A 16,498-nucleotide genomic window follows, 5' to 3' on the forward strand; every position below is an offset into this window, starting at 1 on the left:
CACAGAACTGGGCTAATCATTGTCAGATATTTATTAGTTTGCCAATGATATAAGGAGTACAGATGTTGCTGCACAGAACAGATAATAGATGTCTCTCCACATCTTGATGACAGCCAACCTCTAGACAGAAGTGGGCAACTTCTATTCCCCACTGAGTAAAAAAATTCATCTAAGAGGTGGGCAGCATGGAAGAGCCTAGGTCTTGCTCCCAAGCAGACATGCACTCCCATCCAAATTCTTTCTATTTAATGGCTGAGGATCTTGGGCAAACTATGTAACCACTTTGGTCCTCTATTTCTTAATCCAACAATAGTTGGAGTGCAGAATTAAATGAAATCATGCACAAACCCAAGCATGGTACCTCATAAAGGCTGTGGTGTGGAAAACCTAGGTAGTGGACACCATTTCCTAATACCTCTGATGCTATGTTTTGGGACCTAAGATGTTCATGATGATTCCAAAGGCCTCTTTGCCATGTAGAGGGCCTTCAAGCATCAGAGAGGTTGCTCTGTGATTTCATAATGCTAGAATTCTGCCAGCAGTGGATTTTCATAGAATATTCAAGCATTAACAGTTAAGACCACACAGCCCAATAATTTGGAAAAAGCTCTATATGTGTTTGCTAACTGGATTAATGAACTATTGATGCCACAAGATATGTACACTTTGCTTATTCAATGGAATGGAATGCACGTTAGTTCTTCCTTTACCTGAATTTAATGGTTCTCATTTGGGAGACACTGGGCCTTCAGGTGATACTTGGCAATGTTTCGATATATTTTTGGTGGTCAAACTGTGGAGGGGTGCTCCAGGCATCTAGTGGCAGCAGTCACGGTGCTGCTAAACATCTCACTAATGCACAGGACAGTGAAGGAAGATGATGTGAAGACAGATGAAGGAAGCAGCCACCCAAAGAGTAAGTAGTGCTGAGGCTGAGAAGCAGCGACTGAAATTTTACTCAACTCCAGCACAGTATGCATATTTTTTCAGAAAATGCAATGCAATACTAACCGAACACCTACTGTTCATCCATTTATTCCACGGAAATGGAGAGCCTGCAGTTTGCCAGGACTGTGTGAGTTCTGGGAATACAGAGAGGAAGACCAGGCACCTGCCCACCAGGCACTTATATGGGCACAGAACAGTGGGAACATCATGCAGCGGATCCAGGATGGAGTCATGTATTTTAAAGGCAATGCCAGCACAGAGGAAGTAGCCCCTAAAAATATGTGGGGGTGTTTGGAAGGCCTCACAGAGGCGGGGACACTTGTTTTGTCTATCAAAGGAGGTACAGGAGATTCAGGGGAAGGAAGGAAGGAAGGAAGGAAGGAAGGAAGGAAGGAAGGAAGGAAGGAAGGAAGGAAGGAAGGAAAGAAGGAAGGAAGGATGGATAGGAGAGAGAGCGGGAGGTGGGAGTGCAGGGGAGGGGAGGGGAAAGAGGAATGGAGAAAAAAGAGGAAGGAAAGAGAGCAGGTGGCTCAAATGCTGATGAGGGCTGTAACTAGGAGCTGGAAATGCTGATGTGACTGAAGAGTCTGGGGGCCCTTACTTCATGGGGACACTCCCGGCATCTTGGGCAGAATAAATCTTTATCAAGTAGGACTATCCAGAGCATTACAAGATACCTAGCATCTCTAACTCCCCCTTCGTGTATCCCCCACACACTAAAAGGCAGTAAGACACTTCCTCCCCAGGAATCTTGACAAAGAGGGCAGCCTCCACTGACTTCTGATACCAAAAGCAGCAAGCACTGCCGCTCCATCTAAGCTTGGATGAAGCACTGCACAGCTCTTGAGGGGTAGCAGGCTCATATAATGTAATCAGACAGAAGGTGAAAATGACAGTTCTAACTGGAAGGAGGTGGAGCTGCTCCATTTCCAGTGGTCTTTTCCTATTGTTGCACCATGATTGCATACTTGCTGCAACAGACCTGTTAAAGTCTAATACTGCATCTATACTACCAGATAATGTGGCCACCAGCCCAGCACAGGAAAGAGATTTCCAAAACACAAGGATGTGCTGAATTGATTAACATTTCACCCAAGACACATCTTGACTGAGCAACTCCAACTGGGTCTTCCTTTGTAAAACATCTCTGCCATGGTAAAGCTCTCTAGGTATTCTTATGCATTCCAAGCAGCTCTGTGAAGGGAAATTCAAGTACTTATTTGAAAACAGGCTTCTGCTTTATTAAAAAATAAAAGGGAAGCAACTGCTTCTATTTTGTGCAGTCATTCTACAAAACAGAAGAGAAGAAGGAAGCATTCACTTAAATTTCTATGCTTTGAAAGTTCTTTTACTCCCTGAACTCAGGGGAACTTCTAACCAAGTCTTTACATATGTAAACTCTCGTGTGAATTTTCCTGTTTTTCTCTCTCATGGTTGAAAAAGTTAAAAAAAAAAAAGGGGTGGGGGGAGAAGGGAAAGAGAGAGAGAACATGCCCCGAAATGAGAAGATTTAAGTAAGGAAAAATCATAATATAGATTTGTGGGTCAGGAAGGTTTTTTTTGGTGAGGTCATAGGGAGAAGGTTTTCATTTTGCCAAAAATGAAAGATAATGGACATGGATACTGAAGAAGGAGATAAGGTTCCCAGATTCACAGGAGCAAACGTAGGGAACATGGCTCAGTGGTCTCTTTGTATCCAACTCTGGCAAAGCCCCTCAATATAGAGTTTTTGGTGCTAGGCTCCACATAGTCAACATGATGCACAGAGTATTAGAGATCAGCTGGAAATTACAGGAAAGACAGGAAAGATGAGGAAAACTCCATGGAGTGTGTACAGAGAGATAATGCACACTTGGTATCTGTCTTTCCTGATGATTGTGCAAATGGAAATGGTTTGAGAGTCTGACCCTATAGCATGGATTACCAATGCAATGCGATGGATTCCTTATGGCTCTGGTAGCAATGCTGGATTTGAGGAGCTTTACATCAATACTGATTTTTGATCATTCAAAATAATTAGATGTGGGCCCCACTTGGAATGTAGCATAGAGTGTCACACCAGGCCTCCTTATTCCAGGCAGTAGCAGCATCAACAAGAATGGCAGAAACACCAAAAATGATCATTTACTAGAGACTTACTAGGTGCTTGATGCTAAAGCATACAGAAAAGATGTGAGCCAGGTGTTGACTTCTAGCTTCCTAACTGAGAAAACTAAGAAAGTTGAAGTCGTTTGCTTGAGGTCACACCCTAAGTAAAGGACAAAGCCAGGATATAGTCCTAGATGATTTAAAGCCTACCCTTGTCCCATCAGGATACCTACCTCTTGATACCACAGCTTGCCTCCATGCAAAACTACAACCCCAGCTCACTAATACATGATGGCTCTATGTTACATGCAGCCGTTAAAGCATGACCTCAGATTATACACACCTGCGAAGGGAATCTCATCTCCTTCTTTTTATTTTATTTATTTTTTATTTTTTTTAAAGATTTTATTTATTTATTCATGAGAGACACACACAGAGAGAGAGAGACAGGCAGAGGGAAAAGCAGGCTCCATGCAGGGAGCCCGATGCGGGACTTGATCTGGGGACCCCAGGATCACCCCCTGGGCTGAAGGCAGCGATAAACCGCTGAGCCACCCAGGCTGCTCATCTCCTTCTTTTTAAAAATAAATCTTTGCTCTTTTCCTATAGTATAATACTCAGTAAGACCTCCAGCAATTTCTATTACTGACGATGACAATGTCCTATGCTTTTTCCTATTTAGTCCTGTGACTCAAACAACGAAATGGCAACGTATATGAGAAACTGCATTCATGTGTTTTTTTTTTTTAAGATTTTATTTATTTATTCATGAGAGAGAGGGAGAGAGAGAGGCAGAGACACAGGCAGAGGGAGAAGCAGGCTCCATGCAAGAAGTAGATGTGGGACTTGGTCCAGGGACTCCAAGATCAAGCCCAGGGCCAAAGGCAGATGCTTAACCACTGAGCCACCCAGACATCCCACACTCATTGTTTTGTAAAGGACTGTCACCACCCCCTGCTTTCTACCATCACTAGCAAGAAAATGTGACTTCCTTCATCTCTGTCCCCCTCTGCAACATTCCTATAGAAATAACCTGGTTGCTATTGCATTCTTCCAGCTGAAAAATTTAAAGGCAATAAATTCCAAGTACCACTAGGTTATTCTGTTAGACTTGTCCTTCATCCGGTTCAGCTACAGAAGGGGATAATGATCTGTCATAAAGGTAAATTCATTACCACAAGATAATATCATCTTCCTCCTGCTGCCTCTTTCCACAGCAAGGCGCGCTCTCCCTGTGATGCTGTATCTCCATTCTCCAGGGAGTACTTCACTGCTGACATAATAATAACAACAACAACAACAACTTACATTTATAGGGAAGACAAAACTGCCTATATTTCCTAACTCCTGACAAAGAATAGCTCCCAGTTCTACTTCTGATGCATCAGCTATTACCACAAAAGGCTTGGGAAAATCTGGAATCTTTAAAGATGCCTGCAAATGGAACTGCTAAGGGTTCATAAAAGTTTAGCTATCACAAACAGGTGACTCAACTGCCAACTCCACTGTATGGGCAAATACTCCCATTGGTATTACTCCAGAGCAACTCAATAAAAATGCAAAAAGGAAACAGGATCAGACCTGCATACTGGAAATGATTCTTTATAAATCACAGCCAATTCACTTGATCACTCAACACACTTATCCAGGTGACTGATTTTCATTATGTTTTTTTTTTTAAATCACATTTTCTGGTGTTGGATGGCGGTGTGGTTATTATAAAATGCACGGATCCTTCTGTGCACACACCACCCACCAGAGGTTTTTCCTAAAGACAGTGCTTTTGTCTAAAATGGGTAATCCACTCTCCATGAGTCACCCTAATACTTTCTGAACTTCTGTGTGTATGGTAGTGTGCCAGATGTTGGTAGATGAAGAGGAGATGAGTTGGAAAAGGATGATGCCCAGAAAGACACACTAGGGAGGGAATGCTTCCTGAACGTTAGCCCCAGGATGACTTTTCTTACAGTCCAGGGAGGGGTTTTGTATAACTTGACATGACACGGAAGACAATGCTCGGCTGTGTATGGACTTGCTGATCCTATGGGACAATGCCTCCAGGACTCCCAGGCCAAAATGTGGGCACTATGTTTGTGAGGTTGGGTGGGGCCAGCAAAGAACCTCCACAGACCAGGTTATTCAGAGAACAAGATCACTGTGTAGGTAACCTGAGTAATCAATAATGCCAAGTGGTAAAGAAGAGGTGGATGACAGGGAGAAAACATTTTAGAAACGACAGCTGAGGGAAAAAAGAAATTCTATACCAAATCTCATAGTTTCTATTCAAGAACAATTCCAGGGTGTAAGAGTGAAAGAGTCGAAAGGCAGGCAGGCAGAGAGCCAGAGAACTGAGAGAAGCAAAAAGGTTGAGTAATAAGTCCCTAAAAACCATCAGAAGATAGTTTCTTGCTCATAGAAAGACAGTCCTTTCGAGCCAGGCTGGAGTACCCATACCCCTTTAACAAATTAAGCCTCACAGTCTGCATCTGCTAAATACAACCAATGCTCCCCATTTGGGCATTAAGGGTAGGCCCCAAAGGGATGGTGGTGGTGGTCCTTGTCATTCCCATCCACTGGAGGAGCAGGTCACACAGGACTCAGCCCCAGGATGTGCAGAAGGAACCTGGTCCTCGTGTGCTCTCATGGGGACTGGTAGAAACTGTCCAGGTTCTCAGCTAAGAGGTCTGCATGGATATCATATTTCATGAGTCTACATGGCACAGACACCACACTTAAGAAGTCTCCAAAGTCTAACTTGCAACCTCTCTGATACCTGTCTTGCTGTTTTCTGTGGCCCCTCAGAACTGTAGAGACTTCTGCAGCACCAGTCAGTGGCCCTCCTGTGTGTCATGGAGGTTCCAAAAGGGACATCTGCCCTGATGGTTGCCTTGGGGTTACTCTCTGTCCTGCTAAGCAGTCTCATGACCTGCTGATTCTTCCCACCTTGCCATTTTTTCCTCATTTCCCTCTTTTTTTTTTATGTTGCCTCTTCTGGTTCTCTATCTTAAACACCTCTCCCTCCCAATCTCCACTATATTTCTACTTTCTACCTGTCTTCTCTTCCTCCTCCCTCTCCCACATCCACTATGTACTTCAACATCCATGGCATTTCCATGGTTTCCCCCTTTCCCTAGTTGTACACTATACCATTTTTGTGTAAGGGACCACGAAATGTTGGATTTGAAAAGTCGATGGAAACCTACTTAAATTTCATTGTGATAAGAATGACAGCTACCACTGAGATTTGATGAGTATGCTCCCTCAACCCCTGCAAGCAGACAAGCACCACTGTGACTCCCATTTGCAGATGAGACTAAGGGACTAGGCCCAAGTTGCACAGTTATTCATTGGAGGCTGGTGGCTCCAAGCTCAAACTTCTTTCTCCTTGCTGCTCCCCTCATTTTGTGTATCAGGAAGGAAGTAAAGGCGATGTCACCTTTCAGTTCCCTCTTTCCTTATTTGACCCTCACAGATGTGGGTTGTCCCAGGGAGCCTGTGCAGGAACCCTAAACAACACTTCTTCTGAGACACTGGGAATTTCCACCTTTCCCGTCCTACCAAGGATCAGCTCGTAGACACAGTGGCAAGAAGCTGAAGGCCAAGTTTGGGTTCCCTCCCACCCACCGTCCTCACTGGCATCCCCACTGGCACCTTAACGATCTCTTTACAAAGTTCCATGTTCCTAGGCAGAGCCTTGTCAGCTCTTTCGGAAGAGTTCTCAACTCTGAGTTCCCCCATCTTTTCTATCCTTTTCAGAAACTTTTTGACTAGCAGCTCTGTGAAGGGAAACTCAAATACTTACTGAACCTAAAGATTTAGCCAAAGGAATTTTAGGTTGAACACAACTCACACTTAGAAAGTTTGTCTTTAGAGGACAACCTTGAAGAGACTCTGAATGGAGAGAACATAGCTTAGTGATATCAACATGATCTCCTATCTGGATTGCTGTGGTAGGGCCCTAATCGGTGTCCCTTCCTCTGCCCTTGTCCCCTACACTGTACTCTTGTGAGCATAGAGACCTCTCTCTTGTACTCACAACCTGCCAACAACAGCCATGCAACTGGTGGGAAAAGCCAGACTCTTACAACAGCCCCGGTGGATCTCAGAGTGTGATCCCTGGACTAGAAGCATCAGCATCATCTGGAACCTTGGGAGAAATACAAACTTCTGAATCAGAAACAGTAGGAGAAGTGTTCCACAGTGTGTTTTAGCAAGACTCCCAAGGGGCGCCAGGGTGGCTCATTTGGTTGAGCATCCCGCTCTTGATTTTGGCTCAGGCCATGGTCTCAGGGTTGTGAGATCAAGCCTGTGTTGCCCTCCGCACTCAGGGGAGCATCTGTTTGAGATTCTCTCTCCCTCTTCTTCTCCCTCTGCCCCTCCCCCCTGCTTGTGTGTGCACGCTCTCTCTCTCTCTCTCTCTCTCTCTAAACAAATAAAATCTTTAATAAGACTTCTAAGTGATTCTGGTGTAAAGTTTGAGAACCATGGTCCTGCATTAACTGTGCCTCTGCCCGGCCCTTCTGTGCTCCTCCGCTCTCATTGCACCCCATCTACCCTACTCTTTCCCCATATATCTGCACGTCCTATTCCCTCACCTCCTTCAGGGCTTTGCTCAAATGTTAACTTCTCAGTTAACGCATCTGTGGCCATCTTTTTCAGAACACAACCTACCCCTGACTCCCCCTTTATCTTCCTTTTCTTCATTTTTCTCCACACCACTTCTCACCATCTGGTACACTACATTATATTTTGATTCTCTGTCTCCATTAATTAGAATGGAAGCTCCTTGGCGGGCAGGGAGTTTAGGTGCTTTATTCACTGATGTAGCCTGTGTAGCTAGAAAAGTCTCTGTCACAAAATATTGAGAAATCTCAATATTTCTTGAGTGTTGAAGGAAGGAATGATTATGTTCTGGTGCTTAGTAGCCATTGACTTGTATAAGGTATCTGACATCTCTGAGCCTCAGTCTACTCATCGATAGAAAGACAGTTTAGGAAAATGAAAAGTATACATAGTGCTCAGCTCATTTTAGTCACTCAATGGTAGCAACTGTGATCATCAGAATAAACTTTTTTTAAAAAAGATTTGTTTATTTTAGAGAGAAAGAGTGAGAGTGTGGGGGCAGGGGAGGTAAAGAGAGAGGGAGAGAATCTCAAGGAGACTCTGTACTGAACATGGAGCCTGACGCAGGGCTCGATCTCATGACCCTAATATCATGACCTGAGCAGAAATCAAGAGTCAGACTTAATCAACTGTACCACCAAGGCACCCCAGAAAAAACTTACTTCAATATCACTAGAAACAAATGAAGAGTAACGGCTTGAAGTTTCAAAAATATTTTTAAAGTTTGGAGAACATTTGGGAGTGGGTAGTGAGTGTACTAAAGATATATCCCCCTTTCCAGGAACATGTTTTTGGGGCAAAGCATAATCTTCCTATGCTGACATGGGTTTCTCAGAAGGCAGCATTTTTTGATGAATTAAAATAACTAAGGCATTATAAACATACAGCTTAATTAATCTTCCAAAAACAAAATATGGATTGAATAGGAAACACATTGAAAACTTAGGTTTGTTTGTAGATGTTTTTTCCAAAATATTGCAATAAAATGTTTGGGAACATCTAATAAGACTATTACGTAGCTAGATTTTCCTGCCCCCAAACTAATTTGATTACAAGATAGGTCACAAGGTCTGCATATTTGATTTTTGATGCGTCCATTCTAATTGTTACTATGGACGAAGACTAAACACAAAAAAATAAAACATCCTGTTGGGGAATGATCAACTCAACACATACCACATGTTTTTTCTTCTGTCATTAGTCTAAGGGGGATTTCCAAAAAGACAAAATTCTTAGAAACTAAGTTTTCCCTCGTCATTGCTGCATATTCCCACTTAGGCACTGTCCTGGGACCTCCCAGCTGCTCTCTGGTGACATCAGTTTGAGGTGACGTACTAAAAAATGACCACAGCTAGGAGCTGGGTATTTGGAGAACAAAACCCTCTTTTTGTTCTGTTATGCTTAAAAGTTCAATATCAGGATATACAAACTCAACAATTTAACAATCCTGAATCCCACGTGGTTTTTACTATGAACAAAAGACCTTTCTAGACTTCACATCCCAAGCATCCAACACTAGCCCACACCTCTCTGCAATGGATGGACAGGGTCAAAAGAGAAACTGATCACTGTATGGGGGAATGGCAGTTGTCAAAACACATACCTTCACACCTACCACACTCTCCCTTGTGTGAATAACCCTTCTGGTCCTTAGCAACAGTAGCATGTTCATGTAATATTGTAAATGTTTCAGAAAGTTCTCTTTCAAGTTAAAAGTAGATCTGCCCTACGACCTAGCAATTGCACTGCTGGGGATCTACCCCAAAGATACAGATGCAGTGAGATGCCGGGACACCTGCACCCCGATGTTTATAGCAGCAATGTCCACAATAGCCAAACTGTGGAAGGAGCCTCGGTGTCCATCGAAAGATGAATGAATAAAGAAGATGTGGTCTATGTATACAATGGAATATTACTCAGCCATTAGAAATGACAAATACCCACCGTTTGCTTCAACGTGGATGGAACTGGAGGGTATTATGCTGAGTGAAATAAGTCAATCGGAGAAGGACAAACATTATATGGTCTCATTCATTTGGGGAACATAAAAAATAGTGAAAGGGAATAAAGGGGAAAGGAGAAAAAATGAGTGGGAAATATCAGAGAGGGAGACAGAACATGAGACTCCTAACTCTGGGAAACAAACAAGGGGTGGTGGAAGGGGAGGTGGGCGGGGGGGGGGTGACTGGGTGATGAGCACTGAGGGGGGCACTTGATGGGATGAGCACTGGGTGTTATTCTATATGTTGGCAAATTGAACACCAATAAAAAATAAATTTATTATTAAAAAAAAGAAAGTTCTCTTTCAGACAAAAGTTATGGGTGGAACTCAAAGAAAAGGTGACTAGGCCAGGAGAGGCTGAGGACTGCCAACAAGCACCTTTGGAAGAAGCACTGGTGTTTGCTTTTGTAGGTGAGCTGGCCTCGACAGAACATACCTTTTCACCAACCCCCTTCCCCAAAGAACCCAAAGTTCTTTCCACTTGGGGAAAATGCTTTCAGACAACAATCTGATATCAATCATTTCTATTTGGAGAAGAATTAAATCAGCATGTTTTCATTCTCTCTCTAAAGGCTCTGCATTCTAAACCATGTTTCTCTTTAGCCAACAACAGATTTTATTCACTGCTAACTAGATCTTCAAGCCATTGGGAAGATACTACAGAGGGAATTTTTAAAAATAATCACAAGGGCAAATACCTGTTCTCCCTTTACCCTAGCAAGACCTTTCCTAAAAAGCACAGTTTCTGCCTGTGAGGCCAACTCTGCTGGTCTACTGTGTAAAGTATATGGATCCAGTCTCTAAGCAAGTATTGGTTATTTAAAAAAAAATCAATGGGAATTGTTTATGGCTCAGCTTTAATCAAAAGTCTAGCTGTGAGAAATATCTAAAATCATTTGAAGGCTATGAGATCTACCTCCTTGTGTAGACTTTGTAAAGATCGTGATGTAAATTTCTCTAACTTTTATAAATTTCTTGATGGATTGGAAGCAAATTACCTTCATGGGTCACTCAAAATTACTGAGTTACACATTTGCATTAGGCTCTCAGCTTCTAGTTAGTAGGCCCTTAAAGAAGCTATCTTAACAAATCCTCTACTGCATCAACTTTAATGGCTTTGAATGTCACTGGAGCAACTCCGTGTCCCCCTGTTGGAAGTTCTACATGGAAATATCAGAACTGTGTGCCAGGTTACACTTTCTCTCTTTGAGGAATTGCTGTGTATCATGTTATGGGTAGTAAGAATCACATAATTAGTCCTGTATATTTCTCTTTTTCCTTTGGCTGCCAGGAAATACAGAACCAAACATATCTCAATGTTATTAACTATGTAGATCTATATTGTAGAATCTTTGTTCAAGTTTTTTCTCTGATTTTGCCTTTCTTCTATTTTAATTTATATATTTCCCAACCCTCATTTTTAAAACTTGTTTATATTTTCCATTTTACTGTACTTATTCTTTATAAGCCATTTGATCTTTCCAAAATGGAGTTATTATATATACACAGATTACATACATACAAACTACACACACACACATACACACACCCCTTTATGTCAGCCTGGTAATTAGAAAGATTACCTTTCTTTCGTTCTTTTCTTTCTTTCTTTCTTTCTTTCTTTCTTTCTTTCTTTCTTTCTTTCTTTCTTCTTCTTTCATTTTTAAAAAATATTTTATTTATTTATGTGCGTGTGAGAGAGAGAGAGGCACAGAGACACAGGCAGAGGGAGAAGCAGGCTCCATGCAGGGGGCCTGACATGGGACTTGATCTCGGGGCCCCAGGATCACACCCTGGGCCAAAGGCAGTTGTTAAACCGCTGAACCACCCAGGGATCCCCTTATTTTTTATTTAGATTTTATTTATTTATTTGACAGAGAGAGAGAGCACAAGCAGGGGGAGCTGCAGAGGAAGAAGGAGAAGTAAGCTCCCCGCCGAGCAGGGAGGCCAATGCGGGGCTCCATTCCAGGACTCAGATCATGACCTGAGCTGAAGGCAGATGCTTAACCAAGTGAATCACCCAGGCACCTCTAGTTTTTCTTTTTTAAAGATTTATTATTTATTTGAGAGAGAGAGAGAGAGCGCACAAGCAGGGGGAGGGGCAGAAAGAGAGGGACAGAATCTCAAGCAGACTTCCCACTGAGTGTGGAGCCCTATGGGGGGGCCCCATGTACAGTTCGATCTCATGACCCTGAGATCATGACCTGAGCAGAAATCAAGAGGCAGATATTTAACTCACTGAGCCACCCAGGCACCCCAGAAAGATCACAATTTAATAGTATATTTATTTTCATGGGAAAAAACTATTACATGAAACAGAAATAAAATTGGTTGTACTGGATCATTCACTGTAGAGAAATTATTGTAACATGTTCTATAAATTTCTGTGAGCTAACTACTAATATACAGAAATAGTTGTATTACACTTCAATATCATTTTCTATAATATTATTTTACCAAGTACAAATGAGGATTTAGACTTCATGGACTCTAATTTTTCATGGCCTTGTTCTCCAAAATTCTAGACATGTGTCAGTTTTTTACAATTCACTATATTTATTACTCATGCTCTAGTGAATTGGGGAGAGACCGATTTGAATATCATGTAATTATACTTAGAAGAAGATAGGCAAGAATATAATGCATAGGAAAGTGTTCTGCAAAACTCCAAGGGATAATACAAATGTTAGCTATTATTACCATTGCCCATAATCATATAAAACATGATTATCAGAGATGCACCAGATCTGCTCATGAATTCAAGTTGTCCTGTGTTCCTTCACTGGGTCTCTACAAAATAAGGATACTCAAGAAAACCCTCAGCAATTTGAACACTCTTTAGTCTCATGAGACTGGGACTTAATATCTAACTTTTAAATAGTCTCCCTATAAAACAGAAGAAAAAACCCAAGAGATGAGAGATATTTTTAGCGGAGTTATTTGCCTGTTTTTTTTTCTTTTCTTTCTGGTTATTAAATACAACCGAGCTATTCCCTAATAATCCAGGAAGCACAGAACTAAGACATTAACCAGCCTGTGTTCCAAACTCAAAGGAGGTTAAAAACACAGCATTGTAATACAAACACAGCTTATAAGTACAGCGTGTGTACCTACTGTTCTGCCATTTAAACTTTGAGTAGCTGTACAAACAAGTCTATCTTGAGGAAACAGACTGGGTAATTTTCCATTTGGACTGTTTGAAATTTCACCAAGCGCCTCAAACTTGCAGAAGTCTGTGCTGCCAGACATTCTCTTCAAATTTGTTATCTCTCCTTCTCCCCATTAAGAGTTCCCTTTAACAAAAATGCTTTTCTTAAAGGTTGTGCTTTAAGTAAAAAAAAAAAAACCCAACAACTTTAATTTTTACAGACACAGAGATTAAATTTTAAAAAAAAAATTAAAGAGGTAACACCCTAGTTTTGGAACATAAGTTAATCTCTTCCCCATAACCTAAGACAGAGCCAGGTCAAGCTGTCATGCTCTTATGTCTTTTCAAAGATCAGAAAAGAATTTCAAAGATCTAAATAGAAGGTAAAATATGAATCAATGAAAAGATCAAGATGCAAAATTGCTATGGTAGCGGCAGTAAATGCTAACAGTGATGTGAGGGATCTTTAGAGCCTTTTGAGAAAGGATGGAACCATGTAAGGAAAACTTTAGCACTTAGTACATAACTAGAGAAGACTATCTTCTCTTAGCTTCTATAAACCCACTGGATGAAAAAGAGCTCTATTAGAAATTATCTTAGATACACATGAAAGTCCAATTTTCTAAGCCTTAGATCTCCAAATCTGCAAAATGCCTCTTCTACAAATAGAAGTCAGCACTCACCTAGAGTGCTTTTTATAGGAAAGGAAATAGTTGGGATCTTCTTTTCAAATTAATGCACCCACTCTGAACAGAGGGATTTTTCCCTCAGTGTGTTATAAGTTATCAATAACTAAAATAAAGTCCAGTTCATTTAAGATGGGAGATGAGGGTATTCATGCATCTGCCAGCCTGTGCGCGCTGCCCTTGCCCATGCAGCTTGCAGTCGTGACCTCTGGCAAGGCACGCATCGGAAAGCCCATTGCGCCTTTCCAGGTCACTGCTGTGGTGGACAGCACCTTCAAGGAGGTGAAGCTTTGCAACTACAAAGGGAAATACTTGGTCCCCTTTTTCTACCTGTTGGACATCACCTTCATCTGCCCAATGGAGATTACTGGCTTTAGCGAGCATGCCAAAGACTTCCGCAAGCTGCACTGTGAGGTGCTGGGGTCTCCATGGACTCTCAGTTCACCCACCTGCTTGGATCAACACTCCCAGGAAGGACAGAGGCCCCCTGAACATCCCCTGCTGGCTGTGTAACTAGAAGTTTATCCAAAGATTATGGTGTGCTGAAGGAAGATGAGGGCATTGCCTACAGGGGCCTCTTTATCATCGATGGCAAGGTGTCCTTCTCCAGATCACTGTCAATGATTTGTCTGTGGGGCACTCTGTGGATGAAGTTCTGCAACTGATTCAGGCCTTGCAGTACACGGATGAGCACGGGGAAGTCTACCCCCCTGGCTGGAAGCCAGGCAGTGACACAATCAAGCCTAACATGGACGACAGCAAAGAATACTTCTCCAAACACAACTAGACTGCAGACAGGCGGAAAGCTTGGGCTGTCGGCCCCCACCTACACCCCTACTTGGATACCCCATGCTGACCCAGGAAAGGCCAGACTTGCCCCCTTAAAACTTCATAGTCCATGACTCTGGAGGGCTTGGTCAAGGCCTTCTCATTCTCCCAGTTGGGAGCTGATGAATGGTGAGCCCTTCCCTAGAGCCCATCTAGCTGGGCACAGGCCAAAAGGTAATGAATAAAGTATTAGGACAGATAAAAAAAAAAAAGATGGGAGATGAGGTGTCAAAATATTATTGAAAATTAGTAGTTTCCATTTTTGAGGGGCACTAGCTAGATGCCGAGAGCACTGCGCTAAATGCCTTTTATGCATGATCTCATTTAAGCTCTTAACAACCATGAGGTAGGCACTATCTTTATTCTGGTTTACAGAAAAGGAAATCAAGGCTCAGGGAAGAATAGTTACTTATTCAAGGTCACAGCTACTTAACAACCAAGCCAGCAGTGAAACCCAGTTTTCTGGGTTCCTAACCCGATACTGTCTTCAACATTCTGGGTGAATGATGGGGTGGGATTAAGACTTGAACTCTAATGACAGTGAGAGTCTGCCATGTGTGTGAACTGATAGCATCTTTGATTTATGTTGCAAGGAGAACCGAAAATGTAAAGCTAAAACATGAAGGTCATACTTGTGCACACTGTGCCTTCCTGTCATCCCCCATTTTCACCTTGCGCAAGCCATACCAGACTATTTGGTTCTTTTCCAAGCTCACCATAAACTTTTAGATCACACAGAGCCTGTGGGGACTATTTCTACTGATTTGGAATGTGCCTCACTCTTCTCTGCTGGGGTGAAATCCAACTCTCCATTCCCTGTCCCTGAAGTCTGAATTAAAGCATTCTCTCTACTATCTTCTCAGGGGACTTTGTTTTGTTCTTAGAGCATGTAGCATATCTACCCTATATTATTATTAGAGGCATATACACCCATCACCTGCAGAAAAAAAGCATGTCTCTTAAAGGACTGCACCCAAACCATCTTTGTATCATCCATATACCTCACACAGCACCCTGAATGCAGCAGGCACTCAATCAATGTTTCGTGTATAGTTAAAATAGGACACTTACCGTCTACTACTACAACATTTATATCAAAGAAAGGACTATTCCCAAAGGAAGTAGAAGTATTTTTGCTCACTCTTCTTTTTGAAAGGATTTTTCAGACAGGCTATCGCCATTCCAAGGAAGGTAATGGGGCTATTTTTCTGTTTAGGAACCAGTGGTTTAAGTAATGTAAGCTATGGATCAGTGGTTTGCAATGATGGGGCTGATCGAAAGACAATCACACTCAGCACTGCTAAGGTTAATGGCACTGCCTCTGATAGGGGAAATATCACAGTGGAAGATAGGGAAGAAACCAATAAAAACATTTACACACACCTTTAATGGTATGCAGCGTAGAACCCACTTAAATGAATCCCAACTAATGAAAACATCTTGAAAAGAGAGTGATTTTTAGAGAAACCTTTTATCTACAGGTCTTATATTTATAGAGCAAACCTTTTAGATGAATACAGGGCAAAAAAGAATCAAACGAGTAATTGTTGTGACCATTGTGGTTCATATAACTTGCATCAGGCCAGTGAAATGAATGAACGAAGAAGGCTCTTCTCTACCAATTTATGTCATATATGTCAGATTATAAATAGCCTCCTCGGTAGGCACCACAAAGCAAAAAACAAGGTCTTGGGAATGACTGACTCTTGCTTGTCCTGCTGTACCTCTACATGGGCACGGTTTCAGACTTTTCTGAGAAGAGTGGCTGAACAAATTTGGTTCCACCAGAAAAATGCATAAAAAGGCAAACATACCATAGCCCTCCCAATATATATCGGACATATGCTTTGAAACTTACTATCTTTTCCTTTTTTTTTTTAGATTTTATTTATTTATTTATTCATGAGAGACAGAGAGAGAGAGAAAGAGGTAGAGACACAGGCAGAGGGAGAAGCAGGCTCCATGCAGGGAGCCCAACGTGGGACTCGATCCCGGGTCTCCAGTCATGCCCTGGGCTGAAGGCGGCGCTAAACCACTGAGCCACCCGGGCTGTCCTATCTTTTTATTTTTTATTTTTTTTCTTTTTCTTTTTTAAAATGAGCTTTGATATCTTGAGGACACAAGTATTTGGTAGGCAGAGATCATAATGGATAGAAATGGAGACTCAAAAGCAGA

At 42.1% G+C, this 16,498-nt stretch overlaps 1 protein-coding gene and 1 pseudogene across 12 annotated transcripts in view; one reads left to right on the plus strand and one right to left on the minus strand.

Annotated features, from left to right (window-relative positions):
• The window catches only part of NFIA (nuclear factor I A), a 576,588-nt gene that overhangs the window by 145,199 nt on the left and 414,891 nt on the right, over positions 1-16,498 (minus strand). The window lies entirely within an intron of this gene.
• On the plus strand, positions 11,264-14,535 carry LOC140594750 (peroxiredoxin-2 pseudogene; annotated as a pseudogene).

Source organism: Vulpes vulpes, chromosome 12, assembly GCF_048418805.1.
Source record: "Vulpes vulpes isolate BD-2025 chromosome 12, VulVul3, whole genome shotgun sequence".
In the NCBI taxonomy this organism is placed as follows: domain Eukaryota; kingdom Metazoa; phylum Chordata; class Mammalia; order Carnivora; family Canidae; genus Vulpes; species Vulpes vulpes.